A 12419-nucleotide genomic window follows, 5' to 3' on the forward strand; every position below is an offset into this window, starting at 1 on the left:
TCCCTTTCCCGGTCTTGCACAATTGACGTGGAAAATGGATCCTAGTTGCACTCAATTTTAAATCTTGTGCACTAACCTTCCTATTTTCATCAATCCAAAGCTGCACAGATATTTAAACTTCAATAAGTAGGGTATCGATTCAATACTATCACTTAAGACCTAAAACCGAAGCAACAATTCAAAACAAAGGTAAGTTAGACAACTTCCCTATTTGGATGGTTGTTTCTAGCCTGCTCCAAGCTCCACACTGAGGTGTTGTTGCTGTTGTCTACTCAGAAATACTTGAATCCAATTAGACTCTAATTGAGATGGAACTAAATGGAAATGAAGAATATAAATCAGCAAACAAATTTAAAAAATTGGAAGTGAATGTCGTAGTAGTAAACAATTTTAAAAGTTGAAGTAAATGCAATAGAAATTTTCTCTTTTGTTATCTTGATTGCGCTCCAGTTTAAGTAATCTGCACAAGAAACAATTAGCAAGTCAGTTACACTAAACTCTCTCAATTTGCCAATAGACTTAGGCCAAGTTAGCCTCACAAAACATAATAAAAATTTGATCTCCGACTGAACACAACTTTACATTGAACAAAACATTAGTAGGACAAACAATTGATAAAACTACAACTCTGTATATAGCTTATCTCAAACAAACAAAATAAATGACAAAAATAATGAGAGTGCATGATAAAAATGTCAGAGTACTAGCATAGATAGACAATAATCTACCTTGGGAGTTGTAAAACTCGAGTTTCTGCTTGAGTAAATCCAAACTGCTAAACATCCGGAGCACAGGTTCGAATCCGCATTTGCTTTGACCCAATGTCTGTAATAACATAAGTAACATCAACAAAATCATCAAACCTTTGCAATAGAACAATTGCACAAAAAACATGATACTTGGGCCCAAGCCCATCAAATAATTAAGGTCAAATACTAGAAGCTAGCCAAGGAAAGCATAATTGCAGGCATGAAGGTGCACCAGTGCAAGGTCTAGGAGTGCTTAGCCCATCTTCACTTTAAAGCACGTGTATATGTGCTCATTCTAGATCTTTAGCACCCACCTTATGCTTGCACACGTGGCATTAGATCCACATTTGTAGGAATCTTTTAGCACCGTTGATACCCAAAATAGGAGCTGAATTCCTTCTATAAATTCACTCCTAGATCTCCTTTGTAATCACTTTTGAAGAATATTGAGTTTTACTCTGCTCATGCATTTTCAGCACCTTAAACTCTGTCCAAAAGTCATTCCAATGAGCTTCCCTTCTTCATCTAGCTTCCTTCCAGTGGAAGGCCGCCTGAGCTAGCTTTCAACCTCCCAAACAGCTCTTCAACCATCACTTATACAACTGATTTTCACTCTGCATCTCCGCTGCCCATCTCTGGTTTCCATTTTCCGCTGCATTCAACCTGTCACTCTTGCTGGAGCAACTCATCAAGTGGTATTCAGAGCCTAGGTTCTGCATCACGCTCCAGCTAAGTGTTCTTCCCATTCCATACTGTCATAAACACTTCCTTCGTGTTTTTCTTGAATCTGTGCACTGTTTCCTTAAGTTTTTCAATTCCAGTAGATTCCATTGTGTTGATTCGTTTGTTCCAGCTTTTAATTGCTTTATTGTTCATCATTTCAATCGGATCAACATTGATTTGAGTCTTTTAATTTTTTTTTAAAATCTGCATTGTTTTGTCCAGTCATGTGATTTGCTTGAATTTTGTCAAAATCCTGAGTAATTTTGGTGCCTGGATAAATCTGTGAAACTGGATGTGTTTTTCAATAGAAGCACATCAGATGAGCAATGATTAAAGAGCTCAAGTGCATCTTGAATTCCATCACAGTGCACTGCCAATTGATGTAGTTTTTGAATCTGCTTTAAATTTTCTGAACTACAACGTGTGGAAATTTGCTTTCTGGTTGTGTTTGAATTCTTGGACTGCGTTGTGTGCATACCATATGAACATTGTATTGTCTAAGACAATAAAAACTGGTTGCACCAGTCAGCAGAATCCAGAATTCATTGCTAGAGCAGTTGGACCGAGCTGCACACACTTTGATTGAGTCTTTTCCTGATTTTTGAATCTGTCCAGCTTAGAACTCACTTCTGGACATCTCTTAATGCATTTCTAGAGTCTTGTTCAAGTTTAATTTGCTGTCCTGGAGTCATAAAAGTTGTTTACAGTTTTGTTTGAATCCTCAGCTGAAGTTTGGTTGGTGAATTGGTAAAATTTGGTGTTAAAAGGCAACTGAACTAGTGAAATTTTGATTTGCTAGCATTTAGCCTCTGCTGGCAGCTTGCACAAGTCATATTTGGTAAACTAAAGTTGCTCGAACCATTAAATTGAAAGTCCAAACACGTTTGTGCAAATTGACCATCTAAACCACCAATTTTCAACACTTTTTCTGATATAAGTTGCAGATTTTGAAAATTCAGAGTTTGGTATGATTAATGCATCAGATTCAATGTTAGATTGGTAGCAAAAGCTTGGTTCAATTGAATTAAAAGAAGTGCACAATTCAAATCTTACCATAAACTGCACTGTAAAAAGCTGTTTGAACCTGTACTAAGCAAATTTGAAAACTCTGATGCACATTTTTCAGCCTTCTGCCAGGCATTTTGTCAAACACTTTGCCTAGTTTAAATTTGGGTTCGAATTGATCATAGCTGCAACTTATCTTTGTTTCTTGCTTTTCAAATCCACTCTAGATCCTTTCCTAAGTTCATTTTGAGTGCCACCATTTATTGGAAACATTGATTTAAGTTGTTTGAAAATCCTGCACATAAGCTGTTTGATAAAACTACAGTTGTGCATTCTGGTTTAACAGTTTTCGGGCAGCAGCAGTGTTGATTTTCTGGCTTAATAATTGATTATTGGTGGTTTGTATGAGCTCTATGTTGGGTTCAGAACTATCTCAAAACGTCCCACAACACTGGTAGCATCTTAGGGAGTGGATTAGCAAGGAAAGATCAACCTTGGGGCTGATTTTTGGTGCACAGAACCACGTTCTTCACTGGTCTGCATAAAATCTGGTTGCTGCAACAGCAGCATATTTCACTTAGCAGCTGTGAGATTAGTGTGAATCAACCAAATTCACTTCCTTTGAGAGAAGCCAGAGCTGCACACCACTTTTACTTTCTATTCTCTTGATTGTTTGATTTCTATTTCTTGCAAAAATACTTGTAATTGGCCATTAAATAAGTGACTTGGAAGAATTCACAAGTGTTCTTCCATCACTTGCAAACTTTGCTTTTAATTGTTCATATAAAATTGGTAGACAGTGAGTGTGTCTTGGATACAAAGTTCCAAGCCTCACTTAGGAGATCTCACTTCTTTCAATTTTTGGAAGCGCATAGGCCAAGTCTTAGAAGTCCGCATTTAGGGTCTAGTTTTCTTTGAGTTTGAGTGTGTCTTTAAACATTTAATGAATTTAGAGGTAATTTTGATTTAAAGACTTTTAGTAAGTAACTAGGGATATATTTGGCAAGGCAAGACTTCGTATTTAAGCAACCTATACGGTTCACCTCTCTTACCTGGAATATTGTCCTCAAGTGAAAAAATTCTAGTCTTTACTTCAAGAAAACTTTTAAGTTCATCAAAATGTCTGGAAGACAATCCCCTAGAATTAGTGATCCTCCCAAAGATCAATTTTCATTCCAAACTCTCGTCAATCAACTCAATGAGATTGAGAGAAAAATAAGTCAAGAAAAAGTCCAAAGAGAGCAATAGTGCCATGGTTGAAAATGAGTTGAAACTTTTGAGAAAGGAACAAGTCCGAATAGGGAGAGAAGTTATAGTGGAGAGTCCCAATATGAACAAGAGGCCTTAAGAGTAGGAGAATATTATCATCAACCTTCTTCATCAAGAAGACATAGGAGGGAATTCGAAAATCCTCCTACCCTTAGGAAGTTAATGTAGTATTGCCTCATTTTCATGGAAAAGATAATGTTAGGCTTCCCAGATTGGGAAATGAAGGTAGAGCAAATTTGTGCTTGCCATCAAGTGGGAGAAAAAGAAAAGTCTCTCTTGCTACCCTAAGTTTTCAAGGATATGCAATGCACTGGTGGACTGCTACAGTCCAAGAGAGACTAAGACAGCGACTTCCTCCAATAAAACATTGGAATGAGCTTACAAATGCCCTTCGAAAAGGCACATGCCCTCCTACTACAAAAGAGAACTCATGGATAAGCTCCAAAATTGCAACAACAGTCTATGTCTGTTGAAGAAAGAAACTAAGTAAAATTACCTGGATAAATTCCATCTTCATTTTTCATGAGGAGTCACAATGCCATAAAACACGATCTAGGATATTAAGGAGTGAAAACACTGCACAAATAAAAGAAACATCAGAATCAAAAAAATTAGGATAATAATTTCACCAAAGAAAACATTACCTAAAAGAAACAACTCCCAAACTGACTTTGCATTAGGCATCTTTAGGAATGTCTGACGCATATTCTTTGTTAGTCAACAGAATATAATCTTTTTGAATTTCTGCGTGAAATCAAAGGTTAAAAATATTCAAAGGCAAGTTATCTGCAGTATAGTATAGAAAAATATGATAGGAACATACTAAATTTGTATTTTTGGGAGCCTTTCAGCTTCTCAAACAATCGCCCTTCATCCATAGCCTTTGCCCGTAAACTACAAGTCTCATAATTTTCCCATAGATAAAAAAAGAAAGGAAAAGAAAAATCAACCTTAATTATCCCAAATGCATGCAAGCAAGAAGACAGTATTTAAAAATCAAAGTATGCAGACAACAATTGTGACAAATCTCATTCATAGACAGGACATCAAATTGCATACATCATACAAATCCTGAATGGCCCTAAAATGAAGGTGGAAAATTGCATAACCCACCGGTCCTAGGATATGAGGTGTTTCGGTCTCTCTCTATAGTATGTCAATATAAGAATAACCTCAGACTTCAACATCTAGGTGTTTAACTCTCAACACATTATGCAAATTTACCCTATCATAAACTTGGAAAACTTCTAATCGCACCAATTGAATTAGAAATACACTCGAGATCAATAGGACTGCAATCAAGGCTTGTAATGTGGCCAAGGTATAGGTGAGGTAGAAAGAGATAAAAATCAAGTCCAAAATCAAAGAGAGGTGTTATGAAAAATGAATGCATAAATCATTCATGAATGCATAACATAAACAATAAATGTTCTGAAATGTAAATAAACAGCAATGCATCACACTGTGGAATACTTGAATGAAAAGATGAAAAGATATCTCTACCATAATGTTTTGATTTTATTTGTGCGCCTCATCCTCTTTCGGAAACTTAAATTTCCGTTTCAAAAAAATCTACAAAATACAACAAGTAAGCAATGTTAAAAAGAAAACAACCACAACAACAAAACCATTAGTTGAAGCAATTCAAACTTTGAGAACAAATTTGAACTCAAATGGCAGAGCACTAAGTTCTAACCTTTAAGGCCTAAGTCTTATGTCTTAGTATACTAAGCCCTAATCCCTAATCATACTTTGACCTAAGCCTTTAAGCCCTATGCCCTATGCCCTATGCCCTATGCCCTATGCCCTATGCCCTATGCCCTATGCCCTATGCCCTATGCCCTATGCCCTATGCCCTATGCCCTATGCCCTATGCCCTATGCCCTATGCCCTATGCCCTATGCCCTATGCCCTATGCCCTATGCCCTATGCCCTATGCCTATGCCCTATGCCCTATGCCCTATGCCCTATGCCCTATGCCCTATGCCCTATGCCCTATGCCCTATGCCCTATGCCCTATGCCCTATGCCCTATGCCCTATGCCCTATGCCCTATGCCCTACGCCCTATGCCTCCAAATGGTACTCATACAATGCTAAACAATTCTTGGTTCAAAATAAATAGTGTCATAAGGAGAACATAAGATTTTTTATCTGTCACTACTACAATTGAAGGAGTAGCTCTTGGGAGTCGAGGGACACAACAGTGCCAATAATGAGGGTGGTAGCGTTGGAAACAACTACGACTTCATCGAGTAGTACATAATTCAAGCCTTCAAGCTACACAATAAAGAAAAATCATGATAAGACAAACAATTTTCAATTGCGGACAATTACTACAACTAATTATATTTGAAGACATAACAAATCAAATGCAATATTGTACCTTATCTTTCATCTTCAACCAAACATTTGTTACATTTTGATCGTTGACAGTTATTGGTGGACCCAAACACTGGGTAACAGTTTCCATTTCAGCAAGTATCTTATTCTTTCTTAAAGCCAATAAAATTCAATTAGTTTTAGAGCAATAATGAACTTGAATAATTTCATAGTGAAAAAGATAAACATAATAACTCATCGGTAGATAACGAAATTTTTTCTAAAATGAACGAGAAATATATGGAATTACAAATTTCAAAGAATACCTTTTATGAAGTCAACTACTTTCTCCGCTCCTAGTTGGGTTGCAAAGTATTTATTGCGAAGACTCCCACAAGATGTATAAATCACTTGTAACAAAACAAATAGAAAGACATAGTAAAATTATCATGGTTAATTGCACAATTGATATTGTAGACAAGAAACTCTTCCTTTACAACAAGGGAACAATTATAAAACTGGTTCCATTCTACCTAGTGCTATTTTGAACTGTGACAAACACTCTTTAAAATATTATAACATATGTAATCCTTGGATAAAAATAAAATACCAATATTTGTTGATAAAAAATCATTTTCAACTAAGAGCATATGTTTGTGTCACCATCACATGGAAATCAAATTAATGACATTTTTCTTGAAAAGTGGTAGCATGATATAAGTTTGATTCTCATATTTAAAAAGAACATACCATATCCTTGTCGGACATTACAAGAAGTCACAACCCGTAAGTAACCTTCCCCACATGTGCAGATAAACGTGTTGCTCCAGACAAAATAAGACGAACTCTACCTCCTAAACCCTCCTTTGCCCGATGATGATTAGCAAAGCCGTAATCCATTGTATGCACAAAACAGTTGGTACTAATTATCCACCACACCTCATTAAATTGTAGAATTTTGTACATATTATCCACCACACCTTACTAAATTGTAGAATTTTGTACATATTATATCCATACTTTCTAAAGTACCTCAAAGCCTTTCTATGAAATAGAAAAAGTGTACCACCTGAAATTATGAAGTAAAATTCAAAGCTTTTATGTCTTCGTAAAGTCAAATTAATGATAGAAATATGATTAGAAGGTAAAAGATAGGGTGAAAATAACAAGTTATAAGAAAACAACAAAATACTAATAATAACATCCTAAATCCTAATGAATTGTGATGATTATTGAATAACTACACAAGGTGCGTTTTTGCTACCAAGCTTCATGAATTTTTTTGAATAATGTGCCTTTATTCCTTAAACTCCTTAAACTGAAATAAAAGACCTATTGGAACATGAATACATTATGTTCAGATAAAGAAAAATTAAAAAACTTCATACAGTTTTAACCTTTTATACACTTCCACTGATTTCCTTTTATACACTTTAAACCTTTTATAAAGAAAATCTTATTCTGCTTTTCTTTAATTTTTTTAAAACTGAAAGGAAAAAAATAAACATTTAAACTATAGAAAGTTATTTATTTTTCAATTAAGTTTTTATTTTCTTAAAAATTCATTCAATTTAATCATGTATTAGTTGATAGTATTTTATACTTATTTATTTATTTACTATTATTCAAGTAAAAAAATAACACATAGTTGTAATACTATGTAGTATGTACCGCATGCAAAAACAAAAACAAAGCTAGAAACTCAGTCAAAATCAAAAGCTCGTTAGTAAAAATTATAAATAAAAGAACTTATTAGTTAAAATCCTTAAATTGAAATGACAGTGAACTAACTCTCAACACAATAAAATCCTAGTTTCTTTTTAATGGAATAGAATTCACAGAACAATTATTAATCTCCACTGTATCTAGGAATTAAAATGAGAATTATAGTTTTTACTAAGTTAGAATTAATCAAAATTATAATTACCCTAAAATAATAGCTAAAATCATTGTATTAACACATTTACAAAATCAAGAATTTTACTCTGTAAATCAAAAATGTCATAAAAACAATAAATTAGACCCTAAACACAACTTAATAAAAAAAATACAATTAGCTTAGAAAGATCTGAAATTAATTTATTTTTCTCAATTATCACGCTTAAAAACTCTCTGAATTATTTTAAATTTATTTATTTGCCTTGTGTTTACAAGCCAGTAGAACGCATAGAAAACACCATAATTATTTACACCACTTTGAAAAAAAAATAGTGAGAAACATGAATTAGACATTTTGGTGGGAAATAATATAGTAAGTAAAATTAAGTATCGTGGCAGATTGTATAAAATTTAGCACTAGTTGTATAAAATCATGGACATGACATGAGTACAAAGAAACAGTACTTAGTTAGACTTAAAAAGTACATAAACTTTAAAATTCTCAACACCATAACCAATTAACTTCAAAGCTCGAGAATTCATAGTGTCAAACTTTAACTCTTTGCATGATTCATATAACCCTTCAAAAACTTAGCACCTTAGATGTGATGGTCTAAAAGCTCATTATGATTGTTAAAATCAGGCAAATCCAATAACCATCAACTTACAAGATCCCAATGTTGGCACCCTAGATGGTCTAACCTCCGTAGCCTATGTAGACATCCTAATCTCTAATTCTTTCAATTTTCCAGTGTTATAGTGGTGTGTTAAGTATTGTTTGTGAGTGTCCAAAGCTATTGTAATTTTTGTAACTTTCTATAGCATGAATTAAACTTAAACAGTTAAACTTGTTCACCACTTGAGGTTCTTATTATTTTTTTCTGCAAAGTCTTATCTATAAGGGAAGGTCCAAACATTATAATTAGAAGTTGTTTGCACACAGGTGACAACCATAAGTGATTTGTGTACTCACTATAAACAAAAGTGACTTGTGTAATAAACCAGCAACAACAAGGTGAACCAGTGATACGACAACCACTGCATGACAGATAAAAGCAGAAAGAAAGCCAACCCAACCCCAACCCCAACCCCACACATTGGAAAACATTTACCTAAAAGAAAACAACTCCCAAACTGCAAAGAACGGCAAAGTCAACCAAACAGACATCTGAAATTAAAACAAGAACGGTAAAGAAAAGAGAAAAGATAAGAGATAAGCGAGAAAAAACCTGCAAGGCGTTGACGAAACCATGGAGGCCTCGTCGTAGGTCATGGCGGAGTTGAGCGGTGCGGCGGTTGGGCGCTCATACTCCATTGCTGCAACGGAACCGAAAACGCACGCTGAGAAGATACGCGACGAATGAAATTGCGAAAAGGAAAAAGAGAAAATGCATCCGAAATGCCATTGGTGAAGTCAATCAAACAAACACAGACCTCAAATTAAAGCAAGAACGGCAAAGAAGAAAAAATAAGAGATAAGAGAGAGGAAACTTGCAAGGCGTTGACGAAGCTCTTGCTGCGCTCCATGGAGGCCTCGTCGTAGTCATGGCGAGTTGAGCGGTGCGGCGGTTGGGCGCTCAAACTCCATTGCTGCAACGGAAACGCACGCTGAGAAGAACGATGCTCTGATGAGTGCATAATGAATGCGAATTGAGAACTGAAGAGAGAGAAAAGAAAACTCAAAGAGAAAAAGGAAAACAGTTACCGTGAGGTGGCAAGTGATGTGTGAGTGGGAGCTTATTTAATGCACTGCCACGTGACATTATGTTGGCGCCACCTCTATTAACCTTTCACGGTGAAAAGACATCACTACCCTCTCGGTTGCCTTTTAGATTCGCTAGCCTCATTGGTCGACCGTCCAACCCTCTCGGTTGCCTTTTAGATTCGCTAGCCTCATTGGTTGACCGTCCAATGAATTTTTTTTTCTTATACCTTATATTCATTTTAATTTTAAATATTTTACAAACTAAAACAGATTTTATATTTAAACATAAATTTAATCATTCAATTATTTTCTAAATGTGACAGACTATTTTGTGTAAAAAAAATATTTATTATTAAAATGTTAAATTTTATAGTTTGATCACTGTAACATCCCAAAATACAGTAATCACTATAATTCAGAATTAATTACAATTAACAGTAATCACAAACAGTCTTTGCATTAAAACAGGATTAAAAGCCTAACGGCATCAGTACATAGGACGCGTATATACGCATACAATGAAACCAAGAGTGAACGCTCTTAAATACATAAACTAACGAGCACCAAAATACATCAGAGATGAATAAGGCGAACGGCCTTACAAAATAGGTGGCCGAACGTTATAACTATGCTAACATATACAGCCTAACTACAACGAGCACTCTAAGGCTCGGCCTTTACTTCAACTTCAACCAGATTGGAGTCGTCCAAATTTTCTTCTTCCAGCATTGCTTCAAGGGATGCACCACCATCTGCTCACATCCACAACGGATGATCATTGCATTTGACAAGACGGAGTATACATGTACAAGAGACAACACAATGGAAATGCAAGGGTAAGCTTATAATATTTAATTTATACAATCAACACATACAGTTACATTTCTAAACACACATACAGCATGTAATTCATCAAATAATAATCATATAAAGGTATATAATAAGACCGACCGTCCGGACTGTATGAACCATGTAGTTACAGGCGTCCTTGCACCCGAGTGGTGTAGTAACTGGGTAACACCAAACAGCTGCCACTCGAGGTAAGTCCGTTCTTACGTCGCCCATGTTAACTTATGGACTAAGGACCTCCTGCCATTCCCACGCATGACTACCCCCTTCTACTTGAAGAGGTGTATCACGGAATATCAGGATGGACCAAGCCAGCATTAACTAACCACAGTCATACCTTACCAATTCAATATTCAATCATATAAGAGACGTTCCTCCCTGGAACGCTCGTAAAAATCCAATTCCAATAATTCGTTCAACATATCATTCGTCCACATTAAACATTTCTCATTTTCACATTTTCATTCTGTGTTCCACTCTCTTAACATTAACGTCATGCATTCTTTACTCAAATAAAACGAACTTATTACAGAACTTTGATTTCACGTTTCTGAACAAAAGAAACGAACTCTTATTCACTGATGGACATTAAGAATTCTTAAAGAATTTAGATGAGATTGAATTTAGAAGTTCAGAATAATACTTAGAAGATGTTGAGTACAAGAACTTTAGGTTGAATCAAAAGAAATAATTATCTTACAGAATAACTTAGATAAATAACCAGAATATTTAAAGTACAGAAACAACTCTTACTGTCAATGAATGAACGTTCAGAAATTTACTTTGGACGAACGTCAATTACGTTCGCTCAGAATTCAATAATAAGGACGAGCGTTCAGTTAGAAACCGAACCCTGCTGTGGACGAACGCTAGGTCAATGACCAAGCACGAATCAGCACTAACGCTGGTTATAACCCAAGCGCTTTATAGGACGAGCGTTTCGGTATAGGACCGAACGCCAACTTTGGACGAACGTTCAGTATAAGGACGAACGCTCTCTAGAACTAACGTTCGACATAAGGTCGAACAACAATAAGGACGAACGCTCGACATGAGGCCGAACGCCATTGAGGACGAACGCTCGACTTAAGACCGAACGTCACTTATTTATAAAGTTTTAAATCTTGATCTATACTGAGCAGAACGAACGCTCATTCACTCAATTGGGGGACGCTCGTTCTCGAGCAGAATTCATTCCAAATGAATGAATTCCAATCTAAGTCATGTTAACCAAAAACCGAACGGTCTAAGACCGTACAGTGACGAACGTCCTTTTAGCAACAGAGAAGGATTAGAAAATTTAGATTTTTCACACTTAGCAGAATTTTTCCAGATTTCCATTTTCCAACTTTATACTTCCATTTCAGGTTTAATTCCCTTCAAACATCATCATCATGCAGATTTCAACATTTAAAATCATTCCAACCACACAATAGCCATTCTCCATTCATCCATAATCAACTCAACATGCATTTAAAACAAATTCAACATCAAATATAATTCATACAAGCCGTATCAGTTCATGACAGATTCATCCAAACCAGAATGCATATCAGATATCAGTGATCATTTCTAACAACTCAACTTCATATTTTTCACACATGCAAAACAAACCAGAAATCATATTCCATATCAGTAAACGTTTCTAAATACTCAAACATCATGCTTTCCATACATGCATCTCAGATCATAAATCAAACAGTATAAATTAAACATATAAACTTCCCTTACCCGGATTGAAATTCAAGCTTGTTCTAGATGTATAAAATGGCTTCGTCCAACTACGTTTTGCTTAGGATTCTTGACTCTTCCAGAACCAAATCTAACCACAGATTACAGAACTCTTAGAATACCAGTTTGCATGCAACTAAAACTCTATTTTTCCAGAACCTAAGGACGAACTACGAAAGGGACTCACCAG

At 35.5% G+C, this 12419-nt stretch overlaps 2 long non-coding RNA genes across 2 annotated transcripts; both read right to left on the reverse strand.

The window, feature by feature from the left end:
- Positions 1-4403: 4403 nt before the first annotated feature.
- LOC148193656 (uncharacterized) lies at positions 4404-5569 on the reverse strand. Its single transcript, XR_015781931.1, has 3 exons — positions 5250-5569; positions 4570-4640; positions 4404-4490 (listed from the first exon to the last, which is right to left on the reverse strand). It is a non-coding gene; the product is annotated as an uncharacterized LOC148193656 (long non-coding RNA).
- Positions 5570-6871: 1302 nt separating this feature from the next.
- Positions 6872-9947, reverse strand: LOC148193657 (uncharacterized). Its single transcript, XR_015782395.1, has 3 exons — positions 9440-9947; positions 9174-9261; positions 6872-7135 (listed from the first exon to the last, which is right to left on the reverse strand). It is a non-coding gene; the product is annotated as an uncharacterized LOC148193657 (long non-coding RNA).
- Between the last annotated feature and the right edge of the window lie 2472 nt (positions 9948-12419).

The sequence above is a fragment of the Vigna umbellata genome, chromosome 9 (assembly GCF_029865625.1).
Source record: "Vigna umbellata cultivar VRB3 chromosome 9, Vumbellata_1.0, whole genome shotgun sequence".
NCBI lineage: Eukaryota > Viridiplantae > Streptophyta > Magnoliopsida > Fabales > Fabaceae > Vigna > Vigna umbellata.